General features: G+C 39.3%; 1 long non-coding RNA gene across 4 annotated transcripts in view; it reads left to right on the top strand.

Annotated features, from left to right (window-relative positions):
• LOC140904999 (uncharacterized) overlaps nucleotides 1-24,965 on the top strand; it is a 238,895-nt gene that overhangs the window by 195,818 nt on the left and 18,112 nt on the right. For 3 of the 4 annotated variants that reach the window (XR_012156702.2, XR_012156699.2, XR_012156701.2), the window contains exon 6: nucleotides 14,214-14,289. This is a non-coding gene — a long non-coding RNA (uncharacterized LOC140904999). Of the gene's footprint in view, nucleotides 1-13,909; nucleotides 14,086-14,213; nucleotides 14,290-24,965 lie in introns of all 4 variants that reach the window. The other variant, XR_012156700.2, reaches the window with a different exon arrangement.

Here is a 24,965-nt window from a genome sequence, read left to right as displayed (position 1 = left end):
AGTGAGGGTCTGTAAGCATGGGGAGAAAGAGGGTGAATGGAAGGCAATTGAATGAGACTGAAGTTAAGAGACTTGAGGAAGGTGACAAAAGGGAGGTGAAGCCAGCAGCCAATCAGAAGAAGAAGCTATTGATAAAAGTACTTGTCTTATGTGAGGAGTATATTCATGTCAAATTTCGACTTTCTATCATTTGCTGTTTGGCCTGCAGAGCTGTGTTTAAAAAACCCCACCAAAACTGCAGATTTTTTTTTTTTTGCTATGGGCAAAATGTACTTTCTCTCACTCAGCTCCTACTCAGAAATGGCTGAAACATTTGAATTTTGCTCAAGTTTTACAAAAGTGTTTATTTTTGGCAAGGAAAATTTCGGCATGAAAGGTAAGTTAAAGTCATTTAAGAGGCGTTAGACAGGCAACACATGCAACTTTAACTATAATGGTTGCTCCCAATTGTGCTATATTATTAGTATTTTATAAGGTACACTGATGCTAAGAAACACAACAATACCTTGATGATTTCCCATGACAGATGTAAAATAATGACAAGTTTTTGGCCAGTCTGGCATAAAAATAATATCAGTCTATTGACTGAATTTCATTTTGTATTGAATTTGTGTTTTGTAATTGACATATAGTGGAAAATCGAATATATTGCAGCATGGCGTATGGACACAAGCAGCATCCTACAAGGAAGAGAAGTTCTATAAAAACTTAAGTAAGGGACTGTGTTTCTCTTTTCTGTTGATATTGGGAGACCTCATGATCTCCACATTGGTGGATTAGCACAGCAGCCAGAGTCATTGGAATTATGACATTGGCGCAGGGATTTGTGAAGGGAAGTTCAAATGAGTCCAGTGGAATTTAGCCTAGGTCCATAAAAGTCCGCCTCCCCCCCTTTTTTTTTTAACTTCTTGCTATTTTCTTCCGTCCCGGGGCCTTCTCCTTGTCTGTTTACTTCCCCAAATGGAATGGTCAGGCGGCCCTTTTCAGACCCCAAATAGTGAGTTTGGAACACAAATGAATGCTTTGTAGATTTCCTTGATACCCTCCCCTGTGTCGGTGCGGCTATTATGGAGTTTATTTTAGAGAAGCTGAAAAAATATGGTTTTAGATATTGATTGCAGAGGACAAAGCTGAGACAACAGAGCTAACATGGCTGCAGCAATACAAAGGTGTTCAAAATCAAATGCAGCAGATAAATCAGTATGCATCTTTCATCCCATGCACTGCCCACTCACTGAATCTTGTTGGAGAAGCTGCTGTAATGGTTGTTTCACAATTTGGTCCATTGTTTGGAATTGTTCAAAAAAATTTCTACCCCATTTTCCACTTCTTCGTGTGGTTGGAATGTGTTTAAGAAAGCACATTAGCATTACATTAAAATGCCAAAGCATGACAAGATGGTCAGCAAGGGGTAGAGTCAATCTGTCCGCTATAAAATCAGGTTCAGGGTATTCTTGTTCCTTTATATGAGATCAAGTCTTCATGGAGTCTTATGCCAGAACTTAAGCTGGAAGCTGGTACCTTGCAAACAAAACATTTCAAAGATTTTTTTCTTGTCTTGGCTGAGATGTGGTATGTTATCAAAAATTAACATCGTGAGCAAACAAATTGCAGAGTCCTGATCTTGACATTCAGATGGATCACAGTTTGTTTGGTGGCCTTTGAGATGGTTTATCAGAATTATGGTCTTGTTTTGTTGCATGTAAGGAAGCTGCTGCTTCACAGACTGAAATGTTAGGAATATCCATGCAGTTCAGAGAGAAACTGTCTTGAAGGAGGAAAGTAATGCAAACTTGCAAATGATGAAAGGCCACCAGATCCCAAAAAAGTTTTTGAAGATGAGGTTTTCAACCCTGTCTGACATCATATTAACACAATTGGACAATAAGATGCATAAATACAAAGGAGTTGGAGAATGGTTTGCTCTTTTGATGGGTGAGAAACTGAAAAGTCTCAGCAATGAAGACCCAGAGAGGTGCACCTGGAACTGAGCAAGCCTCTACACTGAGGATTTAAACTCTGAGAGGTTTGCAAATGAGACTGAGCTCTTTGCAAGTTTTTGTAAGCAAATCTTTAAGGATGACTTGGAAATGAAATCCCATTGTTTTCATTAGCTATGTTCACAAAAGGTCTTTATATGTGAGTTTCCCTAAGACAGAAACAGCCCTATGGATTTTTTGCTGTCTTGCTGTAATTGCCTAAATCCTTTTGAACATCAGAAAAGGGCCTGATTCAGTTTCAGATTTAGAATGAAGTTGAGGCTATTTCTTCATTTAATGACACTGGTTTCTGAATCACTCTCCTCATTTATATATAGTACTATAAATATACATGGTGACATCCAAATGTAGACTATAACAATGTCCCTACTCTGAAGAGGTTATCATCACTAAAATACATACATCACAGAGTTGTAGATTACCTACCCAAAATGTGATGACCAAATTCTGCTCTCACATATGTTCAACCTCACTGAAATCAATGTGTTTGCATGTGTTTAACATAGATCAGAATTTGGCCCAACGATTTGTATGCATTTTTTTTCTGTCATTGGATTAAAAAAGATTCCTCAGTTAAACATATCTATTTGTATGAAAATCTTACATAATATGGAAAAGAAAATAAGTATATATATTTTATTACAAATTTCGTTGAACTCTAAATCACATTTTAGCCTCCACCCCCCACAAACACTTTGAGAATCTGATTCTCTCTCAAAAAGATGCAACAATGCATTTATAGTACAGTACAATCCCAGCTACAGGGATGCCAGTTATGTCCCCTGGGTTGCCTTGTCAATCCTTTGACTACTCTAATTCTGACTACACCTTCAGTGTCAGGACTGGAGGAGCCATCAAGCTTCATTATGTAGGAGGAGAGGAGATACGGAGCAGCTCAGAAGGGCTAAGCTCTACAAAAGCTGATTTTGTATTATACTTTGTCCTCTCCTTCAGGGAATGGGCTAGCAAGCACTGAAGTCTGAGTTTAGGGTTGTAGGACCCTGAATGCACTGTATATTATGTGGCCTGTTTGCATTCTCTGTTTTATTTGATAGTAAAATAACTATTAGGGCTTGTGTACCTGGGAACACTCAGGAAAGTTAATCAAAATTAACTAAAGATGAGATTTTAAAGTAGATTAGTTAAATTACATTAAACTCCTGTGTGAGAACTCTCATTCAGGATTAAAGTGGTCTGAACTTGTTTAGTTAAATTCACACTGTTAGTTAATTCGGATGAACTTTCCCTTGTCTCAGAGAGTCCTAGACAAGCCGTTAAATAACAGTGTGTCAGTTCTAAGGTATTTTCAATACATTTGGTGTAAACCAGCTAGAAATATGCCCAACATGTTTAAGTGAAAGTCATCTTAACAAAACCAATCCAACTTCTCAAAAAGTTATTTCTGATATTTTTGTGTGAATTTTTGAAAAGGTTACTGACAAGAAACCTGTTTTCTAAGTTTTTCATTCTAATTCCTGTTTTTCTTAATAATAGCAATCTTAGTTTTATTTAATTACAGTAAAATGTTTCACTTTCACATTTCATTTTTGTATTTTCTGAGGCAGAAAGAGAAGGGTCAGAAATATTCAAACACAAAGAACATATAATTTACATTTAAAATAATTACCTACAATATTCAGTTCTCTTTACAATAATATGTTTTTTAAACCCATAAAACTTGCAACATTTCTTGCAGATAATGGAAAGGAAATCCAGCATAATTCATCTTTTTATCCCTATGACTTCACAAAATCTTCCACACCATTAAACAAATCCTGCTGATTGTTATGATTTGATCAATACCTCATGTTGAAAAGGTATTTGTCTACAGATTTTTTTATATAGTGTATCTGGTGCTCTGTGAAGGGTTTCAGACCCCCAAACTTAATTTTGCTGCCAGATAAATCCTCTAAATAGTCTAGGGTGCTACCCTGAGACTCCAGAGACCCAGCTTCAATTCGTTATCCTGCCAGAGACTTAATATGTGACCTTGGGCAAGTTACTTATTCTATCTGTACCCCAGTTCCCAATCTGTAAAATGGGAGTAATAGTCCTGACCTTCCTCAAAGTGTGTTGATTAAAAGATTGGGAGGTGTTCAGGTACTATAGTAATGGGAGCCACTTTGGATGGAACTGACAACTAGCAAAGACAGGATGAGTTAAAAATGGGACAAGTGATTCAACAAATACAATCAATTTGTATTAATTTGTCTATACAGCTTGCAAGGGTTTTTTGGTGTTTTTTGTTTTAGTAAAGATAGGGAAAGAGAAGAAGTAATCAGTAATGGAGTGGACATCAGCTGTTGAACACTGAACAGGGTAGTTTGATACAGTGGAAGAGGGAGATCATTTCAGGTGCAGGGTGCAGTGTGGGGGATATTTCATTAGCAAATAATGAAGCTGAATGCAGGTTAAGTTGAAAAAGTGGAACTTTATTAAAGCCTGTGCATGCTCTGTCCTTGTGACTGAGTTGCTTCCAGCCTAATTCCCCACGCTCCCTGTTTTTCTGGTTATCCCCTCAATAACAGTCCCTCCAAGGAACATGGGCCCGTGACTCCAGTTCTACTGATCATAATGCAGGGGAGAAAGAGATAAAGTAAAAACAAGGCAAGAAGATTGGGCAAGGTGTAGAACAAGAGGTAAAGCAGAAGGGAATTGAGAGCAATGATGCAGACAGGCAAAGTAATGCGAGTTTGCAATTTAAATATGAGTAAAGAAAGATGTGTGGTTTTAGGAGACAATTTATATCTTGACTATCTACCAGTCTTCGGGGTCAGATTATCCAACATAGGGTAGTGTCTTGACAGAGTATTCTATGGTATTATACCTGTCAGGCATTTAATTGTATAGGATAGCATTTAACAGTATAGGATTTCAGAATATACCTTGACTATGAAATATCTATATTTTTGTCAGCTTTGCTTTTCTAATGTACAATAAGCATACGCATGGGAATAAAAGCGAATATAATGTGAATAGGAAATGAAATCTAGAGTAGTGTATGAAAATGATGCTAATGTAAAGTAAAATCCTTCGTGCAGTATGCTCACTATGGAACTGGGCCTTGCCCTACTGTCCATAGGCAGCCAAAATTCACTCCAAAGAGTATTCGTCTGCCTATGGACTACAGGAGTGGGTTCTGAAGTGGTACAGCTTTAGTGTACTGAGGATCCTTGGCTGAGCCTGCTGGAAAGAGCATGGGAAATGCATCACTTGGTGGGATGGAGCCTCCAGAAATAGAAGTAACTATACGTTTTTAACCATGACTCTGAGATTTTTGCCAGTTGCCCTGGAAGGGGTCAGAATATGGGGTGAATAGAAATATAATGTCACAACAGCCAGCCCACAAAGTTGGATATTTGGGCTAATTGTGTTTTTTTTTGCTCCCCCTCTTTTTTTTTTTCTGTGCAAAATACAGTTCATCAGTAAGGGTTTTATTTTTTTAAACCAATATGGAACAAAAGGGGATTCGTATCCAGGTCCCATGTTACAACAATAAACTTCTCCTTTCTCCATCCCTCACTCCCTCTAAATTGAAGGTCATTGGATAAATACTTCAGATTTTGGCCCAGAATTTTTAAAGGAAAATCTTGTTAAATCACAGGTGGCTAACTGAGACTCCAAATCCAGCAGTCTGATCCATGCAGAGAGATCTTGACAGTCTGTCTCCCACTCCCCCCAAAAAGTGAAGCATGTATTCCTGAATGTACAATACGCACATGGTTTGAAATTTTAAAAATGAAAATATTTTGGAATTATCTGAGTGCAGAAATATCTTAACAATGTATTTAAAACCAAAACATTTTCTTGTTCTGATAACTCAAATAGTTGAAAGGATATACTACCACACGAAAAATATCACCTACGGGCTGAACAAGCACAACAAATTTCATCCCAAAAAGTAATTTTTTTAAAGAAAATTGAAAGCCTTTGAAAATAGGAGTTTAGAGTAGACTGGCCATCTCGACCTTAACTATAGTATATAGTATCAATGAGGCAACACTGTAATAAAAAGGGAAGCACAGAGGATATTTGTTAGATTACTTTTACCACGGTTGACAGTAATACCATGATTGCTTTTCACAGGACTCTATGAGCAGAAAAGTAATGTTTATAACTTGACTTTTTATAACAGGGCTTCAAACTGAATTTTATCACAGATGTTGGGTAGGAAAATCATGTCATTGGCATTCCAGAAGTAAGAAAATTTTGCTTTTAGCTTGCATCTGTATTTAATTTCTTTGATAAGCCATACAATGGAAGGTGAGGCCATTTCTCCTTTATGGGGCACTGTTTCTGTACATCCCCCACTATAGGAATCTCAAGCTGTGCCTTGGGAGTCCCAGAACTATTGCATACAAATAACTCTTAGGGGGAATTAACATATCAGTTGAAGGATCTGAATGTTCTGACAGGTAATAAAAGATCCCTTCCCCTCACAGGTTATCAAAGAGCCATACTCCCTGTTTCCTCTCTTTCCTTCTATCAGCTGTAATTTGCAGAAACATGAATCTTCATTTTATATGATATTTCTAAATAATCTTTTGAAATACGTTCTTACAGAATTTAGTGCTGAGGGTAGATTAGTAATTTCGTGTTGGGTCAGTGGGTCATTCAAGATGGCTAACCTGGAGAAGAGATCTTGATACAAGGATATGCCATATGGTACGTCCTTATATGCCAGCCAACACACCTACTTGTTCCACCTGATTCAGCAAAGGCCATTCTACTCAGACCTGTTCAATTTGTGCCACGTTCATCTGCGGAGTTCTCTCAGAGAGGAAGAGGAGATTGCAGGTGAATTCTCTCGGAGCAGTCGGACTGCAGCATTGATGATGATTCTGCTCCACAGGTCTCAGTGCCAAGAATGATGATACCTAGGAATCTTTGATGCCTTTAAGTTTAGTCTTGAAGAATTAAAAAGCATTCCTTATTAGAGAGGTCTGAGGAAGAACTGCACCAAACACACTCATTTAAGGGCCAGGTGCATTAAACTTCTTGTGCCAACATACAAAAGAGGTAATTGATCCTGATGAACCACTCAGACTGGGGGAGGTCCTCAATTTTGGGGGGCTCAGATCCTCAGACATAAAGTTAGTGATTTCTTTCCCCTGACATTGGTAAAATATCTAATGCAGGGGTCTCAAACTCAAATGACCACGAGGGCCAAATGAGGACTAGTACATTGGCCCAAGGGCCGCACTACTGACCACCCTCCCGTCCCCGCTCCACCCCTTCCATGAGGCCCCGCCCCCGCCCCTCCTCTTCCCACCCCTTCCCTGAAATCTCCACCCTAACTCCGCCCCCTCCCTGCCCCCAGGGGGTGCAGGAACAGTGCAGGGTGCAGCAGGGGGCTCAGGGCACGGGGTTGGGGTGCAGGGTGCGTCAGGGGGATCAGGGTAAGGGGGCAGGGGGCAGGGTGTGGCAGGCAGCTCAGGGCGGGGGTTGGGGTGCAGGAGAGGTATGGGGTGCAGCAGGGGGCTCAGGACAGGGGGCTGGGGTGCAGGAGGTGTGCGGGGTGTGGCAGGGGGCTCAGGGCGGGAGGCAGGGTGCAGGGTGCGGCAGGCAGCTCAGGGCAGGGGGTTGGGGTCCTGGAGAGGTGTGGGGTGCAGCAGGGGGCTCAGGGCAGGGGGCTGGGGTGCAGGAGGTGTGCGGGGTATGGCAGGGGACTCAGGGCAGGGGTGCGGGGTCCAGCAGGGGGCTCAGGGCAGGGGGTTGGGTGCAGGAGGGGTGTGGGGTGCAGCAGGGGGTTCGGCTGCAGGAGGGGCTCAGGGGGTCGGTCCAGCCCGGCACGCACCGGGGGCAGGGCAGGCTCCTTGGCCAATGGGAGGTTCGGGGGAGGTACCTGGAGGCAGCACACAGACCCCTGTGCCGCCCCCCTCCCCCCGGTCTCGGCCACTTCCCGGAGTGGTGCGGGGGCAGGGCAGGTAGGCAGGGAGGGAGCCTGCCCTACCCCCCAGTGCATGCTGGGCTGGAGCCGCTCTAAGTAAATGCTGGGGGGACTTGGGGGCCGTGGGGAGCTGGCGGGCCACAGACAATAACCCCGTGGGCCATGGGTTTGAGACCCCTGATCTAATGGTTTATTGTGACATATCTTGAGTGGTAAGGAAGTCTGCAAGAGAATTCTGATATTTTATTCCCTTTTGTGACACCTAGGAGGCTCCGAGGACAACTAGAAGCAGCACTGAGGCAAGGTTCAGGACAAATATGAACAAAATAACTTTTTCCTTTAGATAGAATACCCAAGCTACTGTGCAGATTTCTCTCAACAGGAGCTTGTCATTAAGAATGCATTTAGTAGGCTGAGACATATGGAAGCCATAATACATACAGTCCCCAATGCCAAATTGTGTGTGAAGCACTATTGGTCTTTTTTCATTCCCAAATGTTTCCTTCTGTGATTGAGAATTAAAGGGTCTGTAATGCCTCACAATATGTGACAATGGTGTATATCAATGTAGACTCTGTCTGCATTGTATCCTTTTATCTAAATGGTATTTCTAACAACTGATGACTTTGTGGAGGGCTGGGAACACAATATCTGGATCAGTAAAAATTTCAGAGAAATGTTCACCTTACTTACAATATTTCAGTAGTTTAGAATGCATTACGGTAATCTCACATACTTCGGTATTCCCAGAGACAAAAACTATGGTAAAATGGAGTTAAGATTGGGAATATGTATTAGTGATTTAAGGGTAAAAGACATTATAGGGGTGTTGTAGTGATCCTGGACCCAAGTGTTTTAAACCCAGGAAATTCAGTAAAGGCTACAGTTAAAAGGAATCCACAAAGCTTAAAATATGGAGATGCAGTTAAATCCAAACAACATTAACCTTGCCCTGTTGTGGTGCTGTAAAATAACCATATGATTAAGATGAAGGCACTTTTGTATTTGTGGTCCTGGAACAGATAAAAACTGATTTTTAAATATGTCAGATTTTTTCCCTCATGGCATTACGGGGCACGGTGTTTCTTGACTGCAAGCTACTATATTAATTAAAGAGGATCACGTTAAGGCTTCCAAAATCACATCATATTGACAGATCCTGACCTTGGTAAATATTTTTGTAGTTGGTCTAAGCAGACTGCTCAAAAGGAGATATTACAAATATGGAACTTCAGCCTGTCATGAGCTAAGAACCTTACTGTTGACATAGGGTATGGCCTCTGCTGCCTTGAACAACAATCTTTGCTCCTTCATTTTTAAAGAAGAGTCATGTGGTCAAGTAGCAGGTGACTGGAAGGAGTTTTATTTACAGCTCTCTCACTGGCTTATTGTGTGGCTCTGAACAAGTTACTCAACCTCTGCCTGCCTGCCTGTTTACACTCTTTAAAGTGATATAATATGTGACTATTTCACAGTGATTTTGTGAGATTTAAATATTTGTGAAGGATTTTAGGACCCTCTGATATATATTTAAATAAAGGTATTTTAGGTATTATTCCTCAGATGTGGAAAATGAACTATGCAGACAGCAATAGTGTATAAAGCTGGCCACAACTTCAAATTTCCAGTTCAGGGAAATTTTTAAATTTGTTTTCAGTCCAGTTTGGACCAAAACCAAATATTTTCAAAATTTCCCATAAATAGAAATTTCCTAAAAAGGTTTATTGAGAAAATTTTTATTTTTGAAATTCAAAAATTTTGCTTCAGAATATTTTTTCCATGGGAATCGTCATAAATATAAAGGGAAGAGTAACCACCTTTCTGTATACAGAACTATAAAATCCCTCCTGGCCAGAGGCAAAACTCTTTCATCTGTAAAGGGTTAAGAAGCTAAGATAACCTCACTGGCACCTGACCAAAATGACCAATGAGGAGACAAGATACTTTCAAAGCTGGAGGGTGGGGGGAAACAAAGGGTCTGTCTGTCTGGGTGATGCTTTTGCCGGGAACAGATCAGGAATGCAGCCTTACCACTCCTGTAAAGTTAGTACATAATCTAGCTAGAAATGCGTTAGATTTCCTTTTGTTTAAATGGCTGGTAAATAAGTTGTGCTGAATAGAATGTATATTCCTGTTTTTGTGTCTTTTTGTAACTTAAGGTTTTGCCTAGAGGGATTCTCTGTTTTGAATCTGATTACCCTGTAAGGTATTTACCATCCTGATTTAACAGAGGTGATTCTTTTACTTTTTCTTTAATTAGTATTCTTCTTTTAAGATCCTGATTGTTTTTTCATTGTTCTTAAGATCCAAGGGTTTGGGTTTGTGTTCACCTATGAAAATTGGTGAGGATTTTTATCAAGCTTTCCCCAAGAAAGGGGGTGTAGGGGTTGGGGGGATATTTTGGGGGGAAGACGTCTCCAACTGGGCTCTTTCCCTGTTCTTTGTTTAACACGCTTGGTGGTGGCAGCAAAGGGTTCAAGGTCAAGGCAAAGTTTGTATCTTGAGGAAGTTTTTAACCTAAGCTGTTAAGAATAAGTTTAGGGGGTCTTTCATGCAGGTCTCCACATCTGTACCCTAGAGTTCAGAGTGGGGAAGGAACCTTGACAGGAATATTTGTCAGAATTGGCATATTATCTGAAATGTTTCCAATTAAACAAAAATAGCATTTTTTTTGCTGAAAAATGTTTCAGCTAAAAATTTCAAACCAGCTGTAGCGTGTATTTGACATCAGCACAGATGTGCAATGTAAACTACTGCCTTCCGCAAACTGATCAATCAGTTTGGTCAGTTATCAAAGGAACTGGAACCCAGGTGAGAGGAAAGATTCAGCATTGTTTCTGAAATTAAATAGTGGGACTTCATAGACCTTACTGAGTGAGAATTAACACTTCCTCTTTTGAAGAACTGATGCCAGCTCACGATAGGAGTCAGTGTGGAGTCAGCCAGGAAGGGAGGATTGGGATGCTAGAGAAAGTAGAGGTGGTAATTTATTTTTGGTGCTGTAAATAAAAATCCCCCCCTCCAACTAATCAAATACAGAATGGCCACAGAGGCAATAGCAGTTATAAAATGTTTTTGGAGAGTAAAAATAGCACAATGCACCATTGGAGGAAATGAAACGAATCTTGAGTAATAATATGCTGCAGTTGCCCTTACACTTAGTTCATATTTGTATGACATAGTTTATTCTCATTTTATAGTTTTTGATATATGTATTCAGAAGGCCATTGCAGTATTAGCTGTGAATTCATCTTGACCAAGGGTATTCCTTCTCTTTCTGCCAGTGTTTTGTGGCCTCAATGTCTATACAATCTGGTCTCCTAGAATCATAGACTTTAAGGCCAGAAGGGACCAGTGTGATCATCTCCTCTGACGTCCTGCACATTGCAGGCTGCAGAACTTCCCCCAGTCACTCCTGCCATAGACTCATAACCTCTGGCTGTGTTAATGCCCTCTTCAAATCATGATTTAAAGACTTCAAGTTACAGCAAATCCACCGTTTATTCTAGTTTAAACCATTAAGAGAGCTGTGCCTCATACAGCAGCCTCTGAGGATATTTGCCACTAGCACTTGCGGATGGGCCACATGCCATTGTAGGCAATCTCATCATACCATCCCCTCCATAAATGTATCAAGCTCTGACTGCTTTGCCCTGACTGCTCCCCTTGGAAGGCTGTTCCAGAACGTCACTCCTCTGATGGTTTGAAACTTTCATATAATTTCAAGCCTAAACTTGCTGATGGCCAGTTTATATAATTTGTTCTTGTGCCAAAAGTGGCCCTTAACTTAAATAACTCCTCCTCCTCCTCCCTGCTATTTATCCTTCTGGTGTATCGGCCTTCATTTTGTTATTTTGCTAAATAAGCCAAGTTCCTTGAATCTCCTCTTGTTCAAACTGTCCCCCCCCAAAAGTGGCTCTTTTGATTACTTGAATGGTAATACAACACCTAGAACTTCTACACAATACTCTTTCACAATGGGATATGTCAGGCTCCCACTGTCTTAGGGTATGTCTACACTGCAATCATAGGGTATGATTGCAGCTTGGGGAAACCTACTTGAGCTCGCTTTAATTAGCGAGCTCAAGTACCAGAGCAATGAAGCTGTGGCAGCTCAGGTTTCAACATGGGCTAGCCCTGTGAGTGATTACCCAGAGTTCAGAGTGGTCTTGTACAGCCTGTGCTGAACCCCCACTACTGCAGCTTCACTGCTCCAGGACCCAAGCTAGCTAGATCAAAGCTTGCTTGGGTATGTCTGCCTGAGTTGCAATCACAACAAGTGATTACCATGTAGACATGCACTTGGAATGACTGTAAAATTCTGAGCAGGTATGTGCTGTACTCAAGCAGCAGAAAGCTCTTCACTCTTATGTTTTCTCTTCTTTGAATGGCTATACCAGGGATTCTCAAACTTCATTGCAGCGCAACCCTCTTCTGACAACAAATATTACTACACGACCACTGGTGTGGGGGCTGAAGCCCGAGGTTGTGGGGCTCAGGCTTTGGCCCTGGGCCCAGCAAGTCTAATGCCTGCCCTGGCTACCCCATTAAAATGGGGTCTCGACCCACGTTGTGGTCCGACCCACAGTTTGAGAACAGCTGGACTATTCTAATGGTTGATATCTATTGCTATTTTCATGTTTTTAGTGTAAGGAAGTTGGAGCCTGTCTCCTTGTTTGTTATGTATAAGTTCAGTTTACTTAGAATAAACATTTTCACAGAATCAGATCAGAGGTATAAAAATGTAATACTTCACAGTTCTGTTATTTCCTCTTACTGTCTTCACTAAGAGCCTGTTTACGCTTACCATGCTGCAGCACTTAGTGAAGGCGCTAGTTGCTACTCGAGGGGCGGTAGCCATTTCAACAGGAGAAGCCCACCTGTTGCCATAGCACTGTCTACACCAGGGGTGAGGTCATTATAGCTCGGGGGTGGCAGTGTAGACCAAGCCTCAGAGTTGCTGGTTTCGCTTTTATTCCATAGTTCTCTCCTTTTTGGATGAATGCTATAAAGGTCACTCTTTTATCAAAAGACTTTCAAAGAATCCACTATTTTAACTTACAAAATCACAGTGCTTGAAGTTCCTCATAATCAGAGCTCCATTTTTCTTGTGTAGCATATTATTGGACCTACCATTTGTCATAGTCTCAAAACAATATACACTTTTAATAGACCAATTTTTTTTCCCTAAGAAATCATTCACAGATTTTCACATTAGTCATATAATGAATTTCCTTTTTGGAGATAAATGTGAATAGGATCAGCTGAACATGTGAGAGGTGCTTAGTTGTCTAAATCTAATGTAGTTTATGTGTATATTAAACTAATCTATGTAATGGTTTCCTAAAGAAGAAAAACATTTTGTATGTGGACCACTGTGTATTATGTCCACATGGTCTAACTAATTTTGTCTTCCCCTCTCTAAGTTATTGCTTCTTGTGAGGGTGTCTTAATAGTCTCAGTGTAACCTGTTTAACTTTGCCCCATTAAGTGACTAATATATGGCAAATCCTTTCTAATACAGCAATTCTATATTCTGTATTGTCCAAAGGTGGGATTAGTGCTATTGTGTATCATAGAGTCAAAATCTGTACAACTGTTTTCAATATACCTGATTTTGATAGTCTCCTACTTCCATCACTTTCAGGACTTGGGAAGCTCCCTTCTGCAAAGATTTTTTCGTTTGAGGATACTGGGACAATGTGTTTCAGTAATGAGAATTTAAAATTGTGATGTTTTATCACTTTTGAAAAATTGTTCTGGGTTTTTTTTATCCACTCATAACTCAAAAACAACTTCATATAAAAACGGCAAACTTGGTTTATAATCTAATCCTTGTTAGTGTTTGTTTGCATTGTCCTAGGTCTGTTGGGCCAAATTTATCTTGGTGTAACTCCACTGAAGGTGATGGAATGATATCAGAAATGAATTTGGATCACTCCAGTATTATTTGAGACTTTTGTTTTCTTTCTGTCTGTTTTCAACTATTATTAACGTTTATGTATTTATTTTGTTTTAGATTTTTGACTTGAAAGGGAAACAGAGCTAGCAGATTATTTCAGCCACTACAAAAGATGTCTCTGCATCCCTGCTCCGACTGTGCTTTCTTATTTGCAGTCTTTGGCATCAGTGCATTACCAAAGCACAACAGTCAGCTTGGTTCAAATTTCCTTTGAGTGGAAGCATGAGTGACAGGTCATCATCTATTCATTTACAGAAAATGTTCATAATCTAGTTAGGTTTAAAGTGCAATTCAGCTCTAAAATGTGATGGGGACAAAAGCACTATCTTGCCTAGAAAATGTATTCCTTTTGTCCCTTCAGATCATCACTACCAGCAGCCCTTTCTCGCATATGGCTTGAATCCCATGGTTACAAGGATCTGCCTGATATCCTCCCAGTAAGTAGCAAATATAACTCCTTAACTAATATAGATTGGAAGACATGGGTTATATCATCGTAAGTGATTCAGATATCAACAGAGGAGAATTAAGTTCCAGGTGACAATGGGTAATGGTCTCTATTCCACAGAGCAGAGACGTAGGGGCAGAATTAAGGATTGTATTAGAATCTTATCCATACATTTCCTTTGTGGTTTAAAGGAGTTTTAAAAGTAAACTTTATGATGTTGATTAAAGTACACTCAGTTCTTAAGTGTAACTCTGTCTTAGCTATGATTTTTTGCCAGTGAATAGAGTGAATGGCTTTGAGGTAAAGTCTGTGACAGTTTGGAGAATCTGTCAGTGTCAACTTTTGAATTCATTCATGTTTTTTGAAATCTCGATTGGCCATTTATTAGCAGGGTCCTGGCACGTAGTGAACAGCCCATGTCTGGAAAGGTGTGACAGAGCCATTAGGGAGTCATTAGCAGTGACTGGCTCTCACCAGCTTGAAAAATGGGGTTTCTGCCTTTGAATGGGCTATTTCTTCACAAAAACTTGTTTAGGGAGGAAGAGAATGGGTATGTGTGTGCTGGAATCCCTTCCCCTTGGCCCAAGCATGTGGCTGGAAGAGCTGTACTGTTTCTCTGGTTTCAGAGTAGCAGCCGTGTTAGTCTGTATTCGCAAAAAGAAAAGGAGTACTTGTGGCACCTTAGAGACTAACCAATTTATTTGAGCATAAGCTGTCGTGAGCTACAGCTCACTTCATCGGATGCATTCCAAATAGTTGGTCTTCAGTGCTCTGCCTCATAATGCACCAAGACTTGCACATTTTTCATATGACTAAACATGCACGTGCTCTAATAGATTCCAAATGCATCCAATGAAGTGAGCTGTAGCTCACGAAAGCTTATGCTCAAATAAATTGGTTAGTCTCTAAGGTGCCACAAGTACTCCTTTTCTTTTTACTGTTTCTCTGGCTGACTTCCATACAAGGTGCTTTTAAAAAGAGACAAGCCTTCTGAGTAAGGGGCCTTTCCACTGCCAGAAGTAGAAGATTGAACAGGAGAAGTGGGGGCAAGATGGACCTGGCCCCTGAAGGACATTGAACAAAACCCAGAAGGCTCTCAGGAGTGGCAAGGACACTGGAGGGAGGGATTTGCATTGAGATGTTTGTTGATTTTCCATAGATCTGTACTTCTCTTGTGCTCTCTAAAGTGTGTGGGTGTTTAAGAAGTTCCTTTGCAAAGCCTGTGTGTTGTTTGCTTCAACTGCCATGTGGTGCTTGAAGAGTTAAACAGTAAACCAGAGTGCCCATGAGGAGTGGAGCTCTGGAAAGGGTGTGCATACGCAACTGCGGCCTTGAGAGGTCTGAAGAACTGGTTCCAGGGTGTAAGTGGTTAGACCAGGGGTCCCACTGCAAACAGGGGTTTCAGAAGCAGGGTTTGCACCTGGGGAGTGTACCTGAGTGACCAGGAGCAAGGATCAGTCACTTCCTAGATCAAGAGAACGTAGCAGCTCGTGAAATCAAATGGTTTGGTTCCAGTGGAGCAGTCTGGTGACCCTGCACAACAGGCGACTCAGCCAGGCTGTAACAGAGTCATTGTGAGGGTGGTGCAGCAGAAAGCACCACTCTTGCAAAATAGCATACAAAGATGTTGTGGGGGTAGGCATACGGTGAAACTAAGGGGAGATAAATACACAACAAACTTATTTTGTACAAAATTTCTTTCATTATTAGTGACAGACTGCATGCTATGAAGTGATGTGCTAGAAAAAGAACAGTTACTTCAATTGTAAAGATGTCATTGTTTGTAGCATTTATGCTCATAAGAGGAAACACATTCAGGTTCTCATCAGGAAACACATCTGTGACTTAGTCACAGCAAACACGCTTGGTCTCTGCACATCTTGTAATGCCATCAGCTGCACTCCTTTCTCTTCCTCATTCCCCTTTCCTGTCTTCATGCTTCTGCACTTCTTAGGTGTTTGAAATAGTTGGTCTTCAGTGCTCTGCCTCATAATGCACCAAGACTTGCACATTTTTCATATGACTAAACATGCACGTGCTCTAATAGATAGCTTAAGTGACTGAAATTTTAAAAGCTCTTCAGACATGTTCAGTCTTTCCCCAGAATTGTATCTGAAATGCAAATAATTATAAACTTCTTGTCTAGGAGTCTTAAGTGTGATTTTTAGAAAGGAAATGTCCTTCTTGTATATGCTGGGGGCCCTTCACCAGCTCTCAGCTTCCATCAGCTGGAAAGTGTGAAATGACAGCAATTTTCTGTAGTGTTGGTGATTGAGCTGCCTGTATCATAAGGGGGTGATACTGAAGGTCATGTCATTGGTAATTCTAAAACAGATTTCTCAGGCCATATGATTGGCCCTGATGGAAAGGATACAGAGCCCCTCATCTGTCCACCACAGAACATCTGTGCACATGCTTGCACACAGCCCATTATCTTTTGCAGCTACAGAAATTTCAAATAATGGAGAAGTGTCTGTTTCATGACTTGGTTGGGATTAATATCTGTTCTCTAAAAACAGTAGATCAGAGTTGCAAGAAGCTGGTACTCTTAGAAACTAGCAATTCCAGGTGACCGTTAATGTTTAAGAGAAAATTAAACAGAAATATTTTCCGTAGCGTGTGTGTCACAGTAAATGATAAATAGAAAATCTTTGGAAAAAATTCTGTCTCATTCATGGGGGGCACAAGATCTCAATTATTATAGGCAAGGAGGAAGGGGTATTGTAGGACAATGTGTTTTTGTTGTTGTTGTTGTTATGTGCTTCTGACCAGGACCTGAACCTGACGGGGAAGGTCTTTAGCTGGTGTAAATTGTCATAGCTCTCTTGAAGTCAGTGGAGCTCCTGAAGCAAAGACAATTTACACCAGCTGAGAATTTACATATACCTTCATTTGTTGTCCTTTCTGTCCCTATTGTTATATCTGAGGAGAGAGAGGCAGCAAGAAAGCAATGTAATTAAAAGCAAAACAAACTTGACACCATTGCTGGGTTTCTCAGAGCCTGATCCAAAGCCCTTTGAAGTCAACAGAAAGACTCCAATTGACTACTTTGGGTCAGGCATTCTGTCTTTGCTTTGTCAGTCTGTGTTTTCAGGCCTGCTCTACACTTAAAAGTTTTGCTACTATAAATATCTCAGCTAAGGGTATGATTTTTTTTAACCATAATAATAATAATAGAACTGGTAAAAGCACTGTACAGATGCAGTTATGTCAGTATAAAGGTGCCTTACACTGGCATAGTTTATTTCTTCTTCCATATAGGAATAGGTGTACTATTATAAAATATCTGGTTTCAGAGTAACAGCCATGTTAGTCTGTATTCGCAAAAAGAAAAGGAGTACTTGTGGCATCTCGGATGAAGTGAGCTGTAGCTCACGAAAGCTCATGCTCAAATAAATTGGTTAGTCTCTAAGGTGCCACAAGTACTCCTTTTCTTATTATAAAATATCTGTATACTGACATAACTGTGTCCACATGGGAAGTTGTACCACTTTAACTATACTGGTGTAATTTTCTTGCCTTAGACTACTAAAAGCAGGGACTGTCTCCTTCTTTATATGTACTATAGCACCAAGCACATTTTTTTGGCATTTATCGGATAATAAAGATTATACAGAAGAGAATCAGGCTTCATTTAATCTTATATGAAGGAAACTGATTTTTCTGTGATCAGGATGATGTGTCATGGAACTGATAGATTTTGAAACTGTGGCCTTCTATTAACCAGCTGGGTTCTTAACAGGGATTTTCACTCTATATATGAAAATTATTTTTGAATAGTAAATTGTAATAAAACTGCAGCCATTGTGCTATAAAAAGTAACACTTGTTATCTTTTGGATCTGGAAATTCTTGAGACATTTACTAGAAGCTTATTTCAGCAAATGTTCTCCCATCTTGGATTTTAAGTCAAATTCATTAAAGTTTGTGTTTTATTTATGAATAAATATGGACTAGTGAGATTGAAAATGGAAAGGTAGCAACATGTTGAGGAAATACATAAAACTCAGGCATCGGACTTGTTAAAGTCAGAATGATCTGTGCAAAAACTACCACATTCAAAAAAAAAAAATCTTTTGGGTGCAAAGAATCTTTCTTCATTATCTGTAGAAGCATGTGATGTTCACATACGGCACTCATGGTGTATAATCATGTTTTGATTATCTCTTTCACATTTCCATTTCTTCATTACTTGGTGAGATTTGTTTATTTACTCATTTATCATTGTGTAGTTCTCTCTGTTCTTTCTTCACGTTAGTCATTATTTCATTAATCTTCTGATCCTGAATGAAAAATTTGGTGGTTTGAGAGAGAAGGTAGAAAAAAACAGGTTCAATTTGGGGAGATACCCTGATGATCAAGGAGAGATGGGATCTGTGAACCGTGGAAGATAAGAACTTGGAAAACTATGGAATTCATGACCTTGCTCTATATAGAATGAACAAAGTATCATTAGACATGTCTGCTTTCCAATCATAAACTAAAAGTACATTTTAGAAAAATCATTATTTGATAAGTAAAAGAAAAATGAGTTTAAAAGATAAAAAATTCTATTCACTATGAAAGAGTAAAAATAGTCAAAGTCATAGAAGTCCTATATTAACATTATGTGCAATATCAAAAAATAGTTGATATATCGCACGTTTGTGATATTACAGCAGTCAACATGAACACCTAATCACTTTTCGTTTAAATGTAGATATTAGATAAAATAATGTTTTCTGGTACTTTAAAATACAAGAGTATGTGTGCTGTAATTCAGAAGACTTTGTCAACAAAATAAAAAGAGTTCTTTTGCAAAAGGTCTCATATTTCAACACACATTATTTGTTTACACTGTCGATCAAATATTCAGCATTAAAATGCATCATAATCCTAATACTGCTGCTCATTATATGACAGAAGTATGCCAGTGAAAATTTAAAAAAAAAAAAAAAAAAAGACAAGATTTCCTTACTTCTAAGTTGGATGGGAGCAGCTGTTTGGATAATTCCACAGAGGGACAACAATGACCAACTGACTTGCACATTTTAAAGAAAAAATGATATCTAATCCTTTGAGGATGCCATATGTTCTGTGCTTTGAGGCAAGCTGCCTACAGTACATAGCAATTAGACAGACTGGAGACTGTGCTAAAATTTTATCCAAAATGCCAGTAGAGAAGAATTTCTCCTAATAGAATTTAATCACTAATAGAGAGACATACCTACATTTCAGATATTTATTGCAAAATAAATTGGTTAAAATGCAAATTCTTTCAATCCGCTTTCCCTCAGAGTGTCGGGTATGAACTAAACAGGTTTGTTTGTTTGCTTGCTTGCTTGCTTGGTTATTTGTTTTTCTGTTTATTTGTTTAAGTTATGGTTAGAATTACTGCTGCCCTTTTGTTTTAGAAAATTTGTGAATTATTAACCTTGTCTGGAATGTATTGTGACTCTTAGCTTTAGACATCATTTTTCATTTGCGTGTGAATTAGGTATGAAGTGTATTAGTTGTTCCAAAGTAGCCAGTATAAATATTCATCAGGGATGGGGGTGGAATTTACAATTGACAGCTAGAGCTAGACAGCAGATCTGTAGTTTTGTATTAAACTTCTACACATTCATGTAATATTTGTTGCCTCAGTTTAATGCTTAAATGCTTTGCTGAATTGGGACATATATGAAAAATTTATACTGATATTTTGGGGATACACTGTCCATAAAAGTTTGGCTAATTAACCTGAGAGATGTATCACTAAAGAAATATTGGGAGTCATTAGAGAGGACAAAGGCCTATTAGTCCAACCTGGCACACGGAGATGTCCTGGGCCTTGAAATAGAGTCTCTAAAGACCTGTCAGGACACAGAACCCTGAGCTAATGAGCTGAGACAACTGAGAGTTGCCCTTTAAATTCTGAGTCAAGAATGGACTTATTCTGCTTTGCAGTATGTAATACTGCCATGTTTAATAGGCCTTAGTCCAGCAAAGCACTTAATAAGCACAAGCTCATGTCCAAAGTCAGTGGAAACTACTCATGTTCTTAGTTGCATAAACACGGGGATGCCCACATCACCAAAGAGGTGATAGGCTTGTTTACAATGATATGAACATGTCAATGTATATTTGTTCTTTTCTATACATCATATAACCAGTTTCAGGTCTGGTACCGCAGCCTGATCTTGAAAGATTTATATCTAAAATTAACTACAATTCATACGCCAGGATGCTTAAAGAAGGCCATTAGTACTATAGTACAAGTAGCCAATATAAAACATGTATTAATATTTGAATAGGCCTTGCAGTAATTCTGAGGCCTGTAGGACGTGGTAGTTAGCATAAGGCATAAGTAGTTAGCAGGATTGCTTGACCAAGTGTTATAAGATTTAGCCATATGTATTTTGTGATACACAAGTAAACTGCAAAAGAACAGTTTATATGTGAAATAATGGAGGTTTAGGCTTTTTCATATTTTAACCATGAAGCAAAACTTTATTCATGTATCGAAAACATTTGGAAACGTGGTGACACAAATAGCTTATGATAACAGCAGGAACCCTAATTTTGGCCTTACAGAATAACAAACATGAGCAAAGGGCTGAGACCACATATCAAATATCGTCCCAGATACGAAGGGAAAGATAAACAATAAGGTTATAAAAGATGGTCAGACCATCCCCTAGTTGGAGACATCGGGATGACAGAATGGTGAAAATTGGATCATCAAGCTCTCTTATAGTGCTTCCTCCACTTTTTCTATCTTTACTTTAATGTCTCCATAGAATAGTGAGTGTACACAATTCAGTGAGGGTTACTTTGCTGTTGGTTGCTTTGCTATATTTATTTCTGTATCTATATTTCTATTTATTTTTCTGTGATTGCAATTATACTTGTTTATATGGAACTAAATAAAGTCCCCATATCTCTGTGTATGTGACTCACCAATCTCATTATACACATAGTGAATTTACATAATGAGTAAAGAACCTCTGGTGAATGGTTTGTGCAGTTTCCACCCAAATTAATCAAAAGGCTACAGAAGAAAGAAAATATTTTCTAGTAGGATTTGTTGTCTGTTTTTCTTTTAGTTTTCTGTCTGTTTTTCTTTAAGGCATATGTTTAAAGCTGCTCATTAGTTTGGTATGTTAGAAGAAGTCCAAGTGAAGATGGCTTACGAAGCATAGTGCAGGTGGACAAAGGTTCATAATAAATGCAATTTAGTACATGGATCTGCAGTTAAACACTTCATACTGCATGTGGTGTACATGTATTTCATATATATAGTAATATAAATTGCACACTCAGAGATATAATACTAGATATATATGCATAGCATCTGTAATAAATATATATGTATATATAAAATAGCGTGTGTGCGTGCACAGGTTATATAGTATATAGTTTTCTAGATGATCCCATTCTAGCCAGTCAAATGTTTACTTAATGTAAAAGGCAGGACCTTAACTTATATATTAGAGTCTTGTACATTGTCTTCTTCCTGTTTCTCATATGCAGCTGTACTTGCAGTTTCTTGCTAAGCCACAACATGCTAGTACCTTTGCGATATGATTCACTCCAGGAGCTATATCACTGGCTTCTGTTGGTCATGAAAGGAATCACACTTTAGGGCTACTGATAGCCAATTAAGGTCAATCAGGGAATCCATCCTTCCCTTGAAATGCTTTCGGTATTTATAGAGAAGACTCAAGGATGCATCCAGTCCTCAAAGTGCTGGTATTCATGTTGCCTACTTTGAAGAGCCATGGCAATTAAAGGAAGAGGATCTTGGGGACATCAGGTCTGAGGGCACCTTCTGTCATGGCTCAGTAGGAAAACGCTGAGGATCTCTCTGCTTTTAAATAGAAATACAATTTTGGAAGGAGATGAAAAAGAAATACTGACAGAAAGGAGAGAAGAAATTGCTTATGGGAATTGCTTATTCCTTGTCTTTTCCTAGATTTAAAAAAAAATAAAAATTAAGTGAACATTTGCCATTTGGATTGAAAAAGTGACAGCTCATGGTTAATGCCCTTCGCTTTCCACTTGAGGTGTTATTTACCTCTACCAGTCACTTTCAACCACTTTGAAAATTGTGTGTCTGCATGTTTTCCTCCAGATCACATGCACACACAGCCAACTGTTTGTTTGGTAGTAAAATGGGCTGGTTTCAGGTGTCATAATATCTTTTTGATCACACTTGAGGGGTCTTTCTCACCAAAATGAAATTTGTCTCAAATAACTGCCTAGATACCTTACAAGCACTGTGCTTTTAGAAAATAAACCAGTATAGCCTGACTTACCAAATAGGTGCTTCCCAGTTTATCAAGTGATAGTCATAGCCAGACTTGGCTCATACAGAAATGAGAGGATGGCCCCTTTCATAGTAAATTTTAGACACACAAGGAGAAAGAGGTAATTAAGAAATTACTAATAATAGTAACAAGGAACAACAATCAAATGGGCACATGCCAAACCACACTGTGTTTCAGTTACAGTAGTAGGAGCTACAGGTTCTGTAGACTCTGAGGTTTTGTCTCTAGGTCAGTAAGATACAGTGGGCTGTTATGGTAACAAAATTGCTATAAGCATTCAACAAAGAGAAGAAAATTACAGTATTCTAGATGCACATATCTTATTTGTAGAAGAAACGTGTCATATTATATTTTTAAAAAGTAAATTGATTAAAAGTATGCATATGCAAGAGGGAACAGAGTTAAGATAGTATTTGTAACTTTCACTTTGGCATTTCTGGATCTCACATGCTGAATTGTGCAACGTTAACATTCGCAACACATGATTTTGAGTAACATGGCACACATTAGTTTTAAGTAATTATTTATTATTTTTGTTCCCACTTCATAGATCCCCCAGCTAATAGTTTGTAAATACTAATTGACATAATTTATTCCCTAATGGTTTTATACATACTTTTGGGACTAAAGCATGCTTAGACTTGATAAAATGTCAATAGGAAACTCAGTTCAAAAAGCTCATTAATAAATACCTAGCAGTTTAGTGTTAATGCTCCCACTGTGCCCTTACCTCACTCTATGTTGCTTAGGTATGTCAGGGAGTTGAGAACAGATATCTTATATGCTGCAGAATGTCTAGAAAGTGAACTTGATTGAAGATGCAATTGCAGCCTTAACTCTGATTGTCCCTGCTTTTTCAAGTTTAAGTTGTAGGCTTAAAGATTTAGTTTTTTGTATTTACAATCAGTTTATGATATAGTTTTGTATAGAAAAATTATATCTTCCCTCCGTAGTAGTATCTTTCCATTTTAGTTCATTTCTTTCTGAAAAACACCAAATTTTGTCTTTACTGATATAAACAAGCAAAACATAACAATAGTGCAATGACCACCTGCTTCTTTTTGAAATTTTAAGTAGTCAAAATTAAGTTTTTCGCTTTGAGATCATGCCAAGCAGTGGCTCTGATCAAATAGAATCTGGTAATAAATTATGCAGTATTATGATTGTGTTCACAAGATAATTAGCCATGACTGAAATTAGATTTATACAAAAACAACAACAAATATGTAGAAAGCTTATTCAGGAGTTGAATTTGAAGGTTTTTTGCGTTTTGTTTTGTTTTTTACCAGTCATTGGATTTTTTTTATTGTCAGGGTTGGTTCCATGTGCTCATGTGTTGGATCTCTCGCTCTTTAAAATACGAAGTTTGAATTGCCATGCATTGCTCTTCTCCCATCCTATGACTGGCAGTCAGGACAGAGTTATAGCACCATCTGCTTAGAAACAAGGAAACAAAGGAATTGTGAAATATTGCCCCATCTATATAACCCCACTCAGTTTCCTCTTTTCCTCCAGTTCTTTTGCTGTCTCCTGCTTACAAGCATGGGGCTATCTACACAGTCCTGCTCTGTGTCCCTTCTTTCTTTTTTTTTCTTGCTCTCCCTCTCTTCCTCAGGAAATGACAGAAGATAGGAATGGAGAAAGAACAGACAAACAACTAGAGAAAGAAAAGAAGATGACTAAGAAGTCTGAAACTAGAGTAAGGGACTACATGGAAGAAAAGCGTGGAAGGCAGAACAACTAGCTCTGTTTGCAACTGAATGCTGGTAGAACATTCAGTCAGGGATCTTTAGCACCCAGCAGTTACCAAGAATCCAGGCCTCTCGGGAGGTCCAATACCAAAGGGCTGTACGTCAGCCCTCCTTGCTCCAGTGAGTGGGCTCTCCTACCTGGCTGGAGACCTACTACCTGGTCAGTATGTCCGCCTGCCTTGCTGCTCAACCCTCCTACAGCTTCCTATTACAGCAGTTAAATGTTGGTGGCTTATGTGAACCACTAGTATAGCTTCTAGTGCTCATTTTCCTCTGACAAGTGATGCTTCTGGGCCCTTTGATGGAAGCCCACCTCATACTCCCCCACCTCTCTGTCTCTCTCTCTCTCCCTCCTCTATATTTAGAAAGGAGGGGCAATATGCTTTACATACTGGGTATGCCAGAAAAAATTGTTCCTGGGGGATGGAGCCTCAAGATAATTTTACTTGCACCACAGATTGTGTCATTGCTGCATTAGAAAAGCTCACTTTATTTTGTTTCCTAACGCACGAGACTAAAGCTCTCCTTTACCTGTAACAAGGACCTGAGGTGCTGCCTTCCACCACAAGTTATTGAAGAAGGTCAGGCAGGACAGAGCAGTGGTTACTTTGGTGGCTCCTTGGT

This window comes from Lepidochelys kempii, chromosome 1, assembly GCF_965140285.1.
Source record: "Lepidochelys kempii isolate rLepKem1 chromosome 1, rLepKem1.hap1, whole genome shotgun sequence".
Classification (NCBI taxonomy): Eukaryota; Metazoa; Chordata; order Testudines; family Cheloniidae; genus Lepidochelys; species Lepidochelys kempii.
The sequence above is the reverse complement of the archived record's forward strand: the minus strand, read 5'-3'. Positions and strand labels throughout refer to the sequence as shown.